Source organism: Lynx canadensis, chromosome A1, assembly GCF_007474595.2.
Source record: "Lynx canadensis isolate LIC74 chromosome A1, mLynCan4.pri.v2, whole genome shotgun sequence".
Taxonomy (NCBI): Eukaryota; Metazoa; Chordata; class Mammalia; order Carnivora; family Felidae; genus Lynx; species Lynx canadensis.
Window position 1 is genome coordinate 192,425,082 of NC_044303.2, and position 14,370 is coordinate 192,439,451.

Below are 14,370 nucleotides of genomic sequence, written 5' to 3' on the forward strand. Positions count from 1 at the left end.
AAACAGAAGCAGCCTCCTGTGACTGTTTGCTCCATATTGTACCAGCCATCTGTTACTGATAGTAACAGGGAAGTCCTGATTAAGGAGGAAAGCCAAAGAAAACGCCTCAGGTGTGACTCTGGAGAGTCTAGTGGCCAGCCCACCTTATGGCAGTGCTGGCTTGTGTCCTCACCGAGCAATACTCATTTCGGATTTGCTTCAGTCCATTCCATTCAATTGAGGTGCACGCCCCACAACATATAAGGACAGATGGGACGCAATGTTCTAGTGTCAAGTGGATACTGAGGGGTATTAAGGCAGTAGAGGGGTGCCTGGGTGGCTCAGTTGGTTAGGCATCTGATTTTGGCTCAGGTCATACTCTTGCATTCAGTGAGTTTGAGCCTCGCATCGGACTCTGTGCTGACAGCTCGGAGCCTGGAGCCTGCTTCGGATTCTGTGTCTCCCTCTCTCTCCATTCCTCCCCCGCTTACACTCTGCCTCTCTCAGAAATAAATAATAATTTAAAAACATTTAAAGAAAAAGAAAGGGTGTAGAGAAAACAAAAACATTGTTTTATATTAAATCAAACAATACGTGATTGGATAGAATGCAAAATCTCACGAACTTTTAAGATAAAAACATGTCCCTCTCCTCTGCCGTAGGGGCACGGAGTGAGGGCAGGAGTTAAGAAAGAAATGGTGCCATAAAGCAATGAAGGGTAAGGGGGAAGAGAACTGGGTTGGGACTGAGGATATGTCAATGCTAGTCCCGAATTGGATATTGCCTTGCTGTGTGACCTGGGACAAATGCCTTACCTTCATTGGAGGGATTATATCACCTTTCCATAAAACTATCATAATTACGACAACATTGTGTGGGTACAAAGATAGATATATAGGTTAATGGGATAGAGTAGATAGTACAGAAATAGGCTCCTATGCACATGATCAGTCAGTTTGCAACAAAATTCAGAGGGGAAGGGATAATCTTTTCGATAAAAGTGAGTGGGTGTACTGGAGATGCAAAATAACGAATCTTAACTCTTAGCTAATGCTGCACATAAGAAATTAACTTGAAATGAGTCACAGATTTAAATGGAAAAGCTAACGCTATAACATTTTGCAAAGAAAATATAGGCAGTTTTGGTTCAGGCAAAGGTTTTTTTTAAGGTAGCAAAAATCACAACGAGATCAGAGATGAAAACACCGACAAATTGGATATTAAGACTAAACATTTTCCTCTTTAAAAGACGCTGCAAAGATCTTTTAAAGGTGCTGTAAAGAGCACCTGGGTGGCTCAGTGGGTTAAGCATCTGACTCTTGATTTGGGCTCAGGTCATGATCTCATACTTCATGAGTTCAAGTCCCCACATCAGGCTCTGCGCCGACAGGACCTGCTTGGGATTCTCTCTCTCCCTCTCTCTTTGCTCCTCCCCCTGCTCTCTTTCTCTTTCCCTCTGTCCCTCTCAAAATAAATAAATAAGCTTAAAAAAAGATGCTGTAACGAGGATGAAAAGGTGTTTCATGGAATGGGAACAAATTGCAACACATACCTCTGATAAAGGGCCTCTTTCCAGAATACATAAAAATAGGTCTACAACTTAATAAGAAGACAAAATAAGACACTTGTTTTAAAGTGTGAAAAATAGTGGAACAGACACTTCACCAAAGAAGATACACAGATGGCATATAAGCCCATGAAAGCATGCTCAACACCATTAGTCATCAGGGAAATGTAAATTAAAATCACAAATGAGGTACCATTACATACCCCCCCCCCCCCCACACACACACACACAGCTGAAACAACTAATCATGGCAAGTGTCGGTGAAGATCTGGAACAATTGGAATAGTCATAGATTTCTACAGGGGATGCAAAAACAGTAAAACCACTGGAATAGTTGGCCATTTCAAAAATAAAAATATATACTTACTGTATAGCCCAGTAATCCTATTGTGATTTACCCACGACAAATTTTTTAAAAGTATGGTTCCACGCATTTTTTTGTGTTTACCTCTATAGCAGCTTTATTCACAACAGCCAAAAATTGGAACTAATCTGAATGTTTCTCAACTGGTGAGTGGATAAACAAGTTGATGTAGAGGCATATACTACTACTCAGAAAATTAAAAAAACAAACAAACTCATGAACTACTGATCCACACCACAACATGGGTGAAACTCAAGTGCATTCTCCTAAGTAAAAGAGATGAGACGTAGAAGAAGACAGCCCACTGTACTATTCCATCTGTATGGACTCTCAGAAGAGGCAAAGACAGAAAACCAACATGGCGGGAGACTATGGTGACCAGAGGCAAGGGATTTAGGAGAGAAAACTAACTGCAGAGGGGCAGCAAGGAACTTTTGAAGGTGAGGGAAATGCTCTATACCTTGATTGTGTTGGTAGTGACAGTATTCTATAGATATGATGATCAAATTGTACATCCGAAATTGGTAAACTTTACTGTATTTAAATTACATCTCAGTGAAGCTGTTTTTTTTTTTTTTAAATGTATGTGTGTGTGTGTTGGGGGGGGGCGGTTAGATTGTAGAACTTCTAATATCCTTTCAATCCATAAAGTGTCTCAGGGAGCACAAATCTTTAAGACTTTGCCTGACCTTTTGCCCTACAGGAAGACATGATCTTTATTGCACTGGACAGGAAATAAACCTCCCTCCTGCTCCTGAGGGGGCATGATCTCTACCTTTCAAGGCTCTGTGCTCTACCAACATCCTTGAAAAGATGGTCTAGAACAAAGGCAGTCAGCGCCTCTGTGGGCAAGACACCAAAAAGATTGAGAGACCTGGTGGAGAACAGTCTTTCAACATCAATTGCTTACACCTCCTCTGAACTTCTGTGGTTCGAGTTTGCTGTCACATCATCTGAGTTCAAAACCAGGCTAAGCCACTACCCAGCTGGACCAATTATTTGATTTCAGTGAGGTCTCATTTTCCTTGTCCAGTAGACTCGGGTCATAATCCCCGCCTTAAAGTAATTGGGTGAGCCAAATAAGACAATGTATTTTAAAGTGCTTTTTAAGCCACAAGGAAGTAGATAAATAATTACTTCACCATGTACTTTTTATGTTATTTCATTCTTTTACACTGTCAGGTTTGTTGTCAGCTCCTTCTACTCTTCTTTTCTTCCACGGCACTTAACACAAAATTGAGCAAGTGATGAGTATTCAATTAACCCTTGATGGTTGCCTAATACTTTGAATAACTGGTTGAAATTGGACTTGCCAATTTCCCCTTATAAATTCCATGGTTTCTCTTTTACTCTTTCTCCTTTGATCACCTATCTCCAATCACATTTAAATTAAAAAAAAAAAAAAAAAAAGCAAGCTAGTCTATTTTCCTGAAGAAAACGCTTTGGATTCTATTCCAGCACTTAACAGGTGGTTACTTCTATCTGTGACAAGTCCTTAGCAAATAAAGAGCTCAGAGGGTGTGGTGCACTCGTCATGCTCACCAAGCAAGAAACATGTTCCTATGAGTGGTCAGCACTTAGCGTGTGTTCATGTTCAATGGGGAATGAAAATGGCATATGAGAGGCTAGAAGAAAATAATCATCCCTTGTGTAATTCTCTCTCTTTTTTTTAGTGTTCTGATGAATCAACCCGAGGAAGCAGTTTCTTCAGTCCCTTTTCCTGTATGAATGATCGCAATGTAGAGTTTAGAAAGAGAGACATGGATTGGCCCATCTGTTGTGGGCACAGTAATGGCAGAGGTTACCATGATGATGATTATAGTTGAGAATGACAAAGTATACTGCAGAAAATATCTCAACAGAAGGTAGGTTCTAAAGTCAGCACATAAAGTGAAAAATGTGAAAGGTCAAGACCATCCTTGAAAAATACTAGGAAGGTGACACATTGGGTACGAAAATATTGTGCTTAATAGGGCTTATTACATTTATGTAACAGCTTATGTAATATCCAGATTTCCCCAGCAGAGCGTCACATGATGGACGTGGCTTGCATTTATGGGTCATGTTATTTTTTTTTAATATAAAATTTTAAACTCTATATTCTCCATAAGATGCTCCCATTATGGAAGCACATGGGCACATAAACAAACTGAACAGAAGCAGATTCCCCTCTGCCTTCACTCCTTCCTGGTTAAGGTCAAAATGCCAGTCAGAACTCTTTCCTTAACCTTTCTCCCTCTCCCTTTCCCACAAAGACTATGTCCACTCCAGTTAAATGGGATTATGATGACACTGCTCTATCCTAAAAACGTCTTAATTTCCTTTCTCAACTTTCCATTTTCCTTCTTATTTGATGTACCTAGATTCTCATGGAAAACACTGGACACATCTGCAGACAGCTTTTTCACATATAGGGTATATCTAAACTGGATACAAAAGAAGGTCATAATAAGTCTTCTCTTGGTTACATGATTAATGTACTCTGAGGCTTAGGAAAAAGCCAGTAATTGGGAAGGTTTAAGAGTACATTGAGTGAATTCATTGCTGTCAGAGACAATTCACCATTTCACTGATAGAGCCAGCAGCAGCCCTTCCGAGAGCAAGAAATAGCCATAAATCTAAACAGGAAAATATCCGAGTTTTGCTACCATGTCACATAAAATATCTCTTCTCAGAGCTGGAGGTATTTTTCAAAACTAAGTTAGAGTCACAGCTGTGAATAAAACCGGGCTTCTTCAAGAATGAGTAATAGAGACAACATTTTATAAGACTCCAAATTTGACCTTTCTTGGAAATTCTAATATCTAGCAAGAACTTGTCTTTGAGCACATAAACATATCATTTGTTTGCTTTTCTTCCAAATTTCCACTAAGGTAAGATTGCAGTTGAAGGAAAACTAGTAGGATGTGTAACGAGAGGAACACAGTGATTCCCCTCGAACAGAGGACATCACCAGAGGCCAGTGGGCTCGACTGTTCCACAAGTATGTTTGACTTGGCCCACACGGTGGTGGCCTGAGATGAGTTTAAAAAATGTCTGAATTAATTGCTAATGAAAAGAATGGTGGTTTCACGTTGGAAAAAAAAAAAATCTAGAATTCCAGCTTCTCTTTAAAAAAAAAAACAAAAAAAAAATGCAATGGCAGGCAATATTAGGTTGACACCTCACCCAAGCCAAATATCAGCTGGGCCCGAGTGGAGATCACCTCTTCAGACCCCGGGGAATCTCGGGTTTGCTACACTCTGCACCACTTCTGGTTATTTCCAGGGCTCCAAGGCCAACTGCTGGCTGTGGTTTTATGTAACAGCAGAGTTAAAAGAAAAGTAAAAGTTTTCTACTTATATGGCTACCAAAGGTCTTGGGGAAAAAGGCAGACTGAGTCCTGGTTCATATATTTGTGTTACCTGGTTGGCCCCTGTGAACATCTGAGTCTGGACTTGCTACCTTAAAAATTCACCTCCTGGGGCACCTGGGTGGTTCAGTTGGTTACGCCTCTGACTTTGGCTCAGGTCATAATCTCACAGCTTGTGAGTTCAAGCCCCGTGTTGGGCTCTGTGCTGACAGCTTGGAGCCTGGAGCCTGCTTGGATTTTGTGTCTCCTTCTCTCACTGCCCCCTCCCCCTCTCGTGCTCTGTCTCTGTCTTTGTCTCTGTCTCTCTCTCTTTCAAAAACAAATAAACATTTTTAAAAAATTTAAAAAAAAAAGGTCACCTTCTTCAGGAAGCTTGCCTGATTTAACCGACTGGGTTACAGAATGTGAAATGCTCTCCACCAGAGGATTCCATTAGAAACCGATGCAACTGAGATTTTAGATGCGACATTTTAATTATCCTTACATGAATCATCCATAATTAATAATCTTAAAAGAAAAACATTTTGAGTGTCTCAGGTTAGCACAAGGGCTTTCTCACTAAATGACCACCCCAGTAATTTACCACAAATGTTGACATTCTTTCTCACTTAAGAATGTGGGAAGGGGCTCCTTGGTGGCTCAGCTGGGTGAGCGTCTGACTCTTGGTTTTGGCTCGGGTCATGATCCCAGGGTTGTGGGATCGAGCCCTGCATTGTGGTCCATACTGAGCATGGAGCCTGCTTGAGATTCTCTCTCTCCCTCTCCCCCTGCCCTTCTCCCCTGCGCACTCACTCACTCTCCCTAAAATAAAAAAAGAAAATAAAAAAAGAAAGAATTTGGGAAAGGGAAACAGGCATAGTTATGACTTCTAATATGAAAACCTCTAAGTAAAGACAGGTTTGCCTGCCATAATTATGTAATTATTACAACGAAATATAACTTACCTCACCACCACATGAGAAAAAGTAATATTTTCCTTACTGAAAGGACCTGACTCGTTAAAAGATTAAAGGTGGTTACTGCCCTATTTCTGAAACAAGAGGGAGAAACTTAACGAATAAACATTGCTTTCAGCATAGCCATGGCGCCACAATGATCTGATTGTTGCAAGGACACTGTTCAGAATATTACATGACGCTAAAGAGCGACAGACTTTCCATATTTAATATGAGCCTTTGAACAAAATTAAATTTTAGAGCAGTCTAAGGTCACACAGTCGATACGCCAACGCTTTTTACATTTATTTTAATCTCATCTCCCAGCACTGTCACCAGATCCTTGCCATCTCTTCATCACCATAAATAAACCGCGTTGACTCTTGGACCTGCTCTCAGTCTCTTGGCTTAATTACCTTCCATGATAAGGAATTCACTTCCCATTTCCCTAAAGTGGCCCAGATGGGCACCTCAACTTGTTTCCCCTCTCTGCTCTGCTAATCTTTGTAATACTCTGTAGGGAGAGTAGAAGAAGGAGTAAGCCCCTTCCTAAGTACCCCCCACCCTGAACCCTGCCGGGGATGCTCTGAAGTGGAGGTGACCTCAGGGCTCTGTGTCCTCTTGGGAGATGCGTCTTTCTCACCTGTGGCCAGATGCTTCTCAGAGTAAGCATCTGGGAAAGATTTCAGGTAAGATATCTCAGGACCAGATTCCTTGTTCATCTGAGCACGATTCAGAGTCAGTGTCGTTTGAGCACTAAAAGAAATATGACCTTATTTTGTTTTTATCATAGGTTGCTAAAATCTGGGGATATTGTTAACACTTCGAATCATAGAATCTTAACACTACAAAAACCCAAAATGCATTTAATCAAACTTGCCCATTAAGGACACAGGAAAATTGAGGATCAGAGGCCATTGTCACATAATTATATACTAGAAGACCCAAAAGGCATTCATCTTGTCTGTCTTTTAAATATTTTTTGAGCAGCTACCACGGGGCCAGCTTTCATAGATAAACACATGAATTCAAATCGTTAAACAAATTTCCCACTATGAGCCTGGCACCGTGATGGACATGGGGCATATAAAAATAAATCAGACAGGGAATTTTTCTTGAGGAGCTTACTGTTGAGTAGAGAAGCAGCAGCTTTACATAAACGAAAGTTTACACAGTATGATAAATGTCACTTCTGATGAATGTATATGGTGGGATCACATCGTACACATGTAAAAAGCCATTCCTTATCTTATCTGTGATCACAAACTAATCTAATAACACGTATCAGTGTAATGAAAGAAATTTATTATTAAAACTGAATGGCATCAACCCTGTAAACAAGCAGGAATGCTTCAAAATCCACACGATTAGTCACTTGGGAAATGCAAAATAAAGCCACAATGAGATACTACCACACATCTCTTGGCACCTCCAAAATTTAAAAGACCATATCAAGCATTGGCAAAGATGTAGAGGGATTGGAACTCTCACACCCTGCTGGTAGGAGAGCTAAACGGTAGAACCGCTTCGTAAAAATAGCCTCGAAAATAGATAAACTGCACTGTGTTTAAAAAAATGAGACATACACCTACTACACAATCTAGTCACTCAATTTCTAGGTATTTATCCAAGAGAGAACAAAGTCAAAGTTTGTATATGTGAACATGAAAGTTCACAACAGCTTTATTTGTAATCCCCCCAAACTGGAAGCCACCCAAACATTTACTAACAGGTGAATGGATAGTCACATGGTGAGATATCCGCATTATGGAATAGTGTTCAGCAATAAAGAGGAATGAACTATTGATACAGACAACACCACGGATGAATCTCAAAAGAACTAAGCTGAGTGAGGGAAGCCTGAAAAGTAGCACACATACTGTTTGATTCCATTTTTATTCAATTCTAGAAAAGGCAAAGTAACTGTAGTGATAAAACATAGGTGAGTGATTGTCTGGCGAGGGGTTGTGGTGCCTGGAGGGGCTGGAACAGGGGGTTCAGAGGGGTACAAGGAAAATTTTAGGAGTGATGACTGCACAGGTATATCTTGTATCACAGCTTATCAAAGTACACACTTGTGCTCAGTCTATCAATAAGGCTGCTAAAAAGTAAAGAAGCAAACAGTAATAACAAATCCTAAGTGAACACAGAAAAAAAAAAATCAAGGACTTTGGAGTTATAGGGCATGAGCCCGGCTACCCATCATCTGAACAGCCATGCCTAAGTCTCTAGACTTTTCTGGAACTGTTTTCTTATCTAGCAAATGGGGGTAATAATTCTTGTCCAACTCATTTCATGGGATTATAATGAGGAGCTAATAGAGGAACAAATGCAAATGGGCTTCATAAAATTTTAAAATATTATGCACCAGGTGGTGGTTGTCCTCGTTGGCAGACATGAGAATCTATAGGGGCAGGAATCTCTGTGAGGGCTGGTTAGGGGGAGGAAGGCTGGAGGACAAGAGAACCCAATTCGAGTACGAGGTCGATAAAGCCAGGGCCAAGAGGCTGCAGACGAGGGTAGGGGGCAGGTGCCTCAGGGCAACAGAAAAGCAGCAAGAACCAAAGCAGGTCTGACTCTGCGGCTGGAGAGCAGGGGAGGAACCAGATCACTAAGGAAGAAGAAGGCAGAAGGCAGAGCCTGGAACCCACACTGAGGACAACAGCACTCTTGGGAACACAGGCTTGTGAGCAGACTCTGCTGTCCTCACTGCAGACAGATGGATCATCATGTAACTCAACCACCCACCGGCTCTTGGGATGAGGACAACAAATCCTTAGCATGGCCACGCCCCCGGCCTGTCCCTGCCTACCTCTCCAAGCTCATGGCCTACCACTTTCTCCCAGCAGTCTGCACCCTGCCCCTCTCCCAGCAGGCACCACAGAGACTCAGTCGTGCTATTTCCTCAGCTTCCACTGCTGTGCTCTCTCCTGTTTGCCCAAACTCCTACTTACACATCACTTCTCAGATCAGCCGTTGCTTCCTCAGGAAGCTGGCCTGGCCTCCCGAGCTTAATCGGATTCCCCTCTGATGCCCCTCGTGGCAGCTGGAGCCACTCCTCCATAGCATGTACTGCTGTTGCACTTACGGTACTTGGAGTGGTGAGTTCATCAGGGTCTGTCTCTCCCATCAAACTTCACCTTCATGGGGATGGAGAGCATGTCTAGTTTTGCTTGCCTTTTGCACCACCTGCCACAGGTGCAAAAGAGGTGATGCATGAAGGAATGAGTCAGAGTCTTGTGGGGAAAAGACTTTCTTTGAACCCTTAAGAATTAGAGAGCCAATGACATGTGTGTTCGAGCTCAATCTGCAGGCATAATCTATAATGGAGCCCTTTAATTATGTCCATTTTATAGACGCTGACATCAAGGTTCAGAGAGTAAGGTAAATGCCTAACATCACACCAATCATGAGCGGCGGATCTGGGAGGTGCCCCTGACTTCCTGACCAGCCTTGTCTTTCTAATTTTAAGGGGAAGGTTGATACCTAAGGCTCTGTCCAGCTCTAACTTTCTCCAATCCTATAGTCTCCAGAAAATTAACTGGTGGATCCTCCAACAATTCAGCCCCCGTCAATGGCCTGCAATAACCTTTCAGATCCTCAAGGCCTGCCAACAACACCCTCTTCCACTTGTAGGTTAAGAACTGAAAGGGGCATCTGGGTGGCTCAGTCAGTTAAGCATCTGACTTCGGCTCAGGTCATGGTCTCGCAGTTCATGGGTTCAAGCCCCGCATCGGGCTCTGTGCTGATGGCTCAGAGCCTGTAGTCTACTTTAGATTCTGTGTCTCCCTGTCTCTCTGCCCCCTCCACCACTCATGCTCTCTCTCTCTCTCTCTCTCCCCCCACCCCCCAAAAAATACATAAACATTAAAAAAAATTAAGAACTGAGAATATGTTTCGGTGGACTCCTTGGGCTAAAAGGAGTGCCTATTTAGCTTATATCCCAGCAGTGCTGACTCTGAATTAATAGTTTGACATCAGTCTTCTTTCACTGTGTGGCCCACTCTGAGTCTTGTCCTCCTTGAGTGTGCTTGAGGCAGCCGGACCCAGAGAGGGAGAAGGGACAGAGGAGGGCCAGCCTCCAGGGGTCTAATGAATTGTTTCGCTAGGTGAGAGACTTCTGCTCAGATACAACTTCTCCCTCCTAGTGCGCAGACTGTCCCCACCCCTGACACCTGTTTTCCCAGTGGGAATGGTGTAAAAGTGCATTTTTCCCAATCAGAAGTGTTTAAGCACTGGCTTAACACGGTCAGTTATCCGAACAAGTGTTAATAATTTATGGGGGTCTATCAGCTCCCCAACATGTATGCCAGTTGATAAACCTCTTGTTATGGCCACAAGCAGCCTCAATATTAGTCTAGTTTGGTATCTGTGGGGTAGGGTGGGGTAGCTAGGGAACAAACTTTGAGCACCTACTAGGTGCCAGGCATCCCTGTCTCATCGAATCCTCACAATAATCCATCCAGGTAAATATTAGTATCCCCATTTTAGTGTTAATTAAACTGAGGCCCAGAGAAACTGTTACTCAAGGTCACATGGATTGGCAGGATTAGATTTGATTCCAGATGTGTCTGGCTTCAGGTCCGCCTAATGTCTATGAGTTTAACAACTGATACTTGGAAGACAAGGTCTAACAACCTACAAAGAAATAAAAATTCATTTATATCCAAACACACATTTGAGGAATCACGTTACTGAAAAGAATGCAATTAGACCAGTGCTATTCAGAGCATGGTCCACAAACTCATGCCAGCTCACGAACTGTCGATTATCAGCCTACTGGGGTAAGTGCAGAAATTAATGAAAGCATTCAGAGAGTTTGATAACAAGTTGACATAGGCATAACATCCAAGCATGTGATCACATAACTCACTGTTATCGTATTTTATAGAAGTATTAATCCAGAATATATCGGAGATGAAATTTGTCAGTGGTCCTCCTCCACAGTTTTTGAATAGGACTGAATTAGATAACACTGGGCCTGGCAGTCTGGGATCATCTGATGGGTGCTGTAGTCAGTACTGTGTCAAGCTCAAGGGTAAGGGCTCTTGGAGGCTCATTATTGCCAATCAAATTTCTGCTCCTCCGTGTATCTGCTGTGTGACCTTGGGCAAACCACTCAACCTCTCATGTATGTAGAGAGACAATGACGGCGCTATCTAGGATTACTGTAAGAATCAAGTGGAATTATCTACGTGCACCACTTTGAACAGTGCTCAGCATAAAGTAAGCACTCAATAAATGCTAACAGCTGCATTTATGATATGCCTAGCCAAGCTGGCATTATTATTATTATCCTTATTACTGACCTTTTATTGGCCTCTCTTCTGTCATTAGAATGTATTCCTTCGAGTTAAGCTAGCAGTCCTATGTGAAATATGAATATGCCCCTAGAAAAGTAAGTTATGTCAACATATCAGCTCAATATATCAAATATCATTGTCAGTAACGACTGGGGGAAGTGAAGTCAGGGAATGGGAAAGGCCCCAAGAGGTCATGAGATGGCTGAAGGTGTGGGAGAGAGCTCATGAGCGTGGCCTAGGAAAAATAAAGTTGGTCGGGAAGGGTCTTGAAGAGTAGGATTCTGGAGGCATAGGGAAAGGGATGGGGCCAGGTGATGACTTGAGAGAATTATCTTCCAAGAGGCAGAAGACATATTCAAGTCAGAAGCACAGAATACGGTTAAGAGCCAGAAAGCCAGAGCCAGATTGCCTAGGTTTAAATCTTGTCTTTGCTATTTAATAAGACTGTGACTCTAGGATAAGTCATGTTACCTCTCTGTGCCTCGATGTTTTTGGTCTATAAAATGAGGATAATAATAGAACCAACCTCATAGGGTGCTTGTGAAAAGTCAACAAGAGTATACAGATACAGATATAGATTTATCTTAGTGCCTGGCACACAGTAGGAGCTATAGAATATTTGCTTGAATTAACAGTACTAGTAGCAGTAGGAACAGAACATTCCAACCCCAGGCAGCTCCATCAAAAGTCCTTGCTAATAATTTCAAGACACCCCAGGTGAGGGTATGAAGATATCTCAGCACACCCCAATCTCACTGCACATAACAGGTCAGTAAACCCAGCCTCTGCACCCAAACGACCAGGCTCTGAAAAAATTAAAATCAGTCATCCTGAAGCAGTCTTCTCCTAATTACTCCCTAAGATCCTTTTGACGATTATGGCCTGAGACTTTGGCAGGCAAAGAATCTTGTTTGTCAAGTGCAGCTCTGGGGCACTGTTCACCCAGAGCCCTCCTGGCTGCACTAGGCTCCTGCCGCTTCTTCCCACACCCAGGGCTGCTCTTTGCCACATGGGGAACCAGTGTGACCTCCAACATTATCACCATATGAAAACATACAGCACATCATGTTAAGAACATTTATGGGTTCCTGATGACAAAGCTTAAACTCTAGAAGAATCCCTTAGGGGCAACCCTCCCTGGCATATTGCAGGTTTGGTGAATGAATAAATAAATCATCCAGTCTCCAAATTTGATTCCAATGAAGGCAAGTGATGTATCTAAATTTTAAATGGGAATAAAACATAACGTTTGATGAAACAAAGTATAATTTTATTTTAACTGGAAACTATTTGAAAAGACTGAAGGGTTGGGACCTCAATGTAGACATCTCAGGCATCTTATATATAAAAAGGGAGATATTTTGGAATGGGGTATGAAAAAAAAGGGAGTCTTATGACTGCCTTTCTAACCATGCTGCATAGACAACATTGTGCCTACTTGTAAGATCGGCTCCAACTGGGAGAATGTAAAGTTGTCCTTACCCCCCCAATTTGTCAATCCCATCACATCCCGATCCAGTCACTTGGTGACCTCTGCTGGCATCCTCTGGGTAATACACAATATGTGCAGGTGGTTCCAGAGCCCTTCCTGGAATACTTTTACCCCAGTTATGTGTCTTTGGGTACCCATTGTCCAGATCCTGCTTTTTCTGACTACCATTCTCTAAGGAAAGGAAGAATGGGTCCTTGGAGAAACAGCTCAGTCTAAGGTTGGGCAGGAGAAACACAAGATGACCCTGGAAATTCTTGTAATGCCTGAAAGTGAAGATCTGTTCAAGAACCAGACAGTTGGGGGCATGTCAAAGGGACACAGGCTTCAACCTGAAAGAACTCTCAACAGCCAAGGCTGGAGTAATTGGAAGCAAAAATAAGTAGTATTGGATTATAACCCAAAGTATAAAATAAATATATATAAGCTCATACTGAATTTTACTGATGTAAATAAATGATTGAATGAATGAATGAATGAATGAATAAGTGAGAAGGAACAAAACTTGTTCTAGGAGGTGGAGATTAATCCCCCACCATCTCTGAATGTGGGCTGGACTTTGTGATTTGCCTCCAAAGAAAAGAATATGGAAAGGGAGACAACAGTAACCACTGTTGAGAAACCTGTTAGATAACCAAGTGATCGAAATTAACACCACCAGCTGGAAGTTAATATCATGCAACCCCCGTTGTGATATGATGAGAGGAACACTTAATTTCTGTGGCATTCTTCCCAAAAAAAGAAAAACATCCACAACCCCAGTCTAATCATAAGGACGACTTCAGACAAGCACACCCTGAGTTCCATTTTGCAAAGTGTAAAACTGACCACTACTCCTCAAAACTGCCAAAGTCAAGTAAAATACAAAGAGACCAAGAAGCTGTCACAGACCAGAGGAGACTGGCGACACACGATGACTGAATGCAGTGCAGTGCCCTGGCTTCTATCCTAGAAAAAAGAGTATTACTGGACAAATTGGGTGAAATCCGAATCAAATCTTGACTTTAGTTAAAGGTATATAACAATGCTGATTTCTTCATTTTGACAAATGTACCTTGGTAACGTGAGATGCTAACATGAGGGGAAACTAGGTGGGGCGGGTACGAGAATTTGCTGCACGACCTTTACAATTTTTCTGTAAATCTGAAATTATTCCAAAATACAAAATTTATTTTAAAGAAGTCATTCAGGAGGTTCACACCAAGAGAGTTGAGCTCCAGGAGTATGGAGAGATTTCTGAATGGGCTACCAGGTAATTAACTCATCAGGAGCTTGGGTGTGTGTCGGGGGGGGGGGGGCGGTGAGGACCTGGATGGTAGACCAGCAATGATACAAAAGGATAGTTAAGAATTCACTCCAGTGAGGGGGCGCCTGGGTGGCT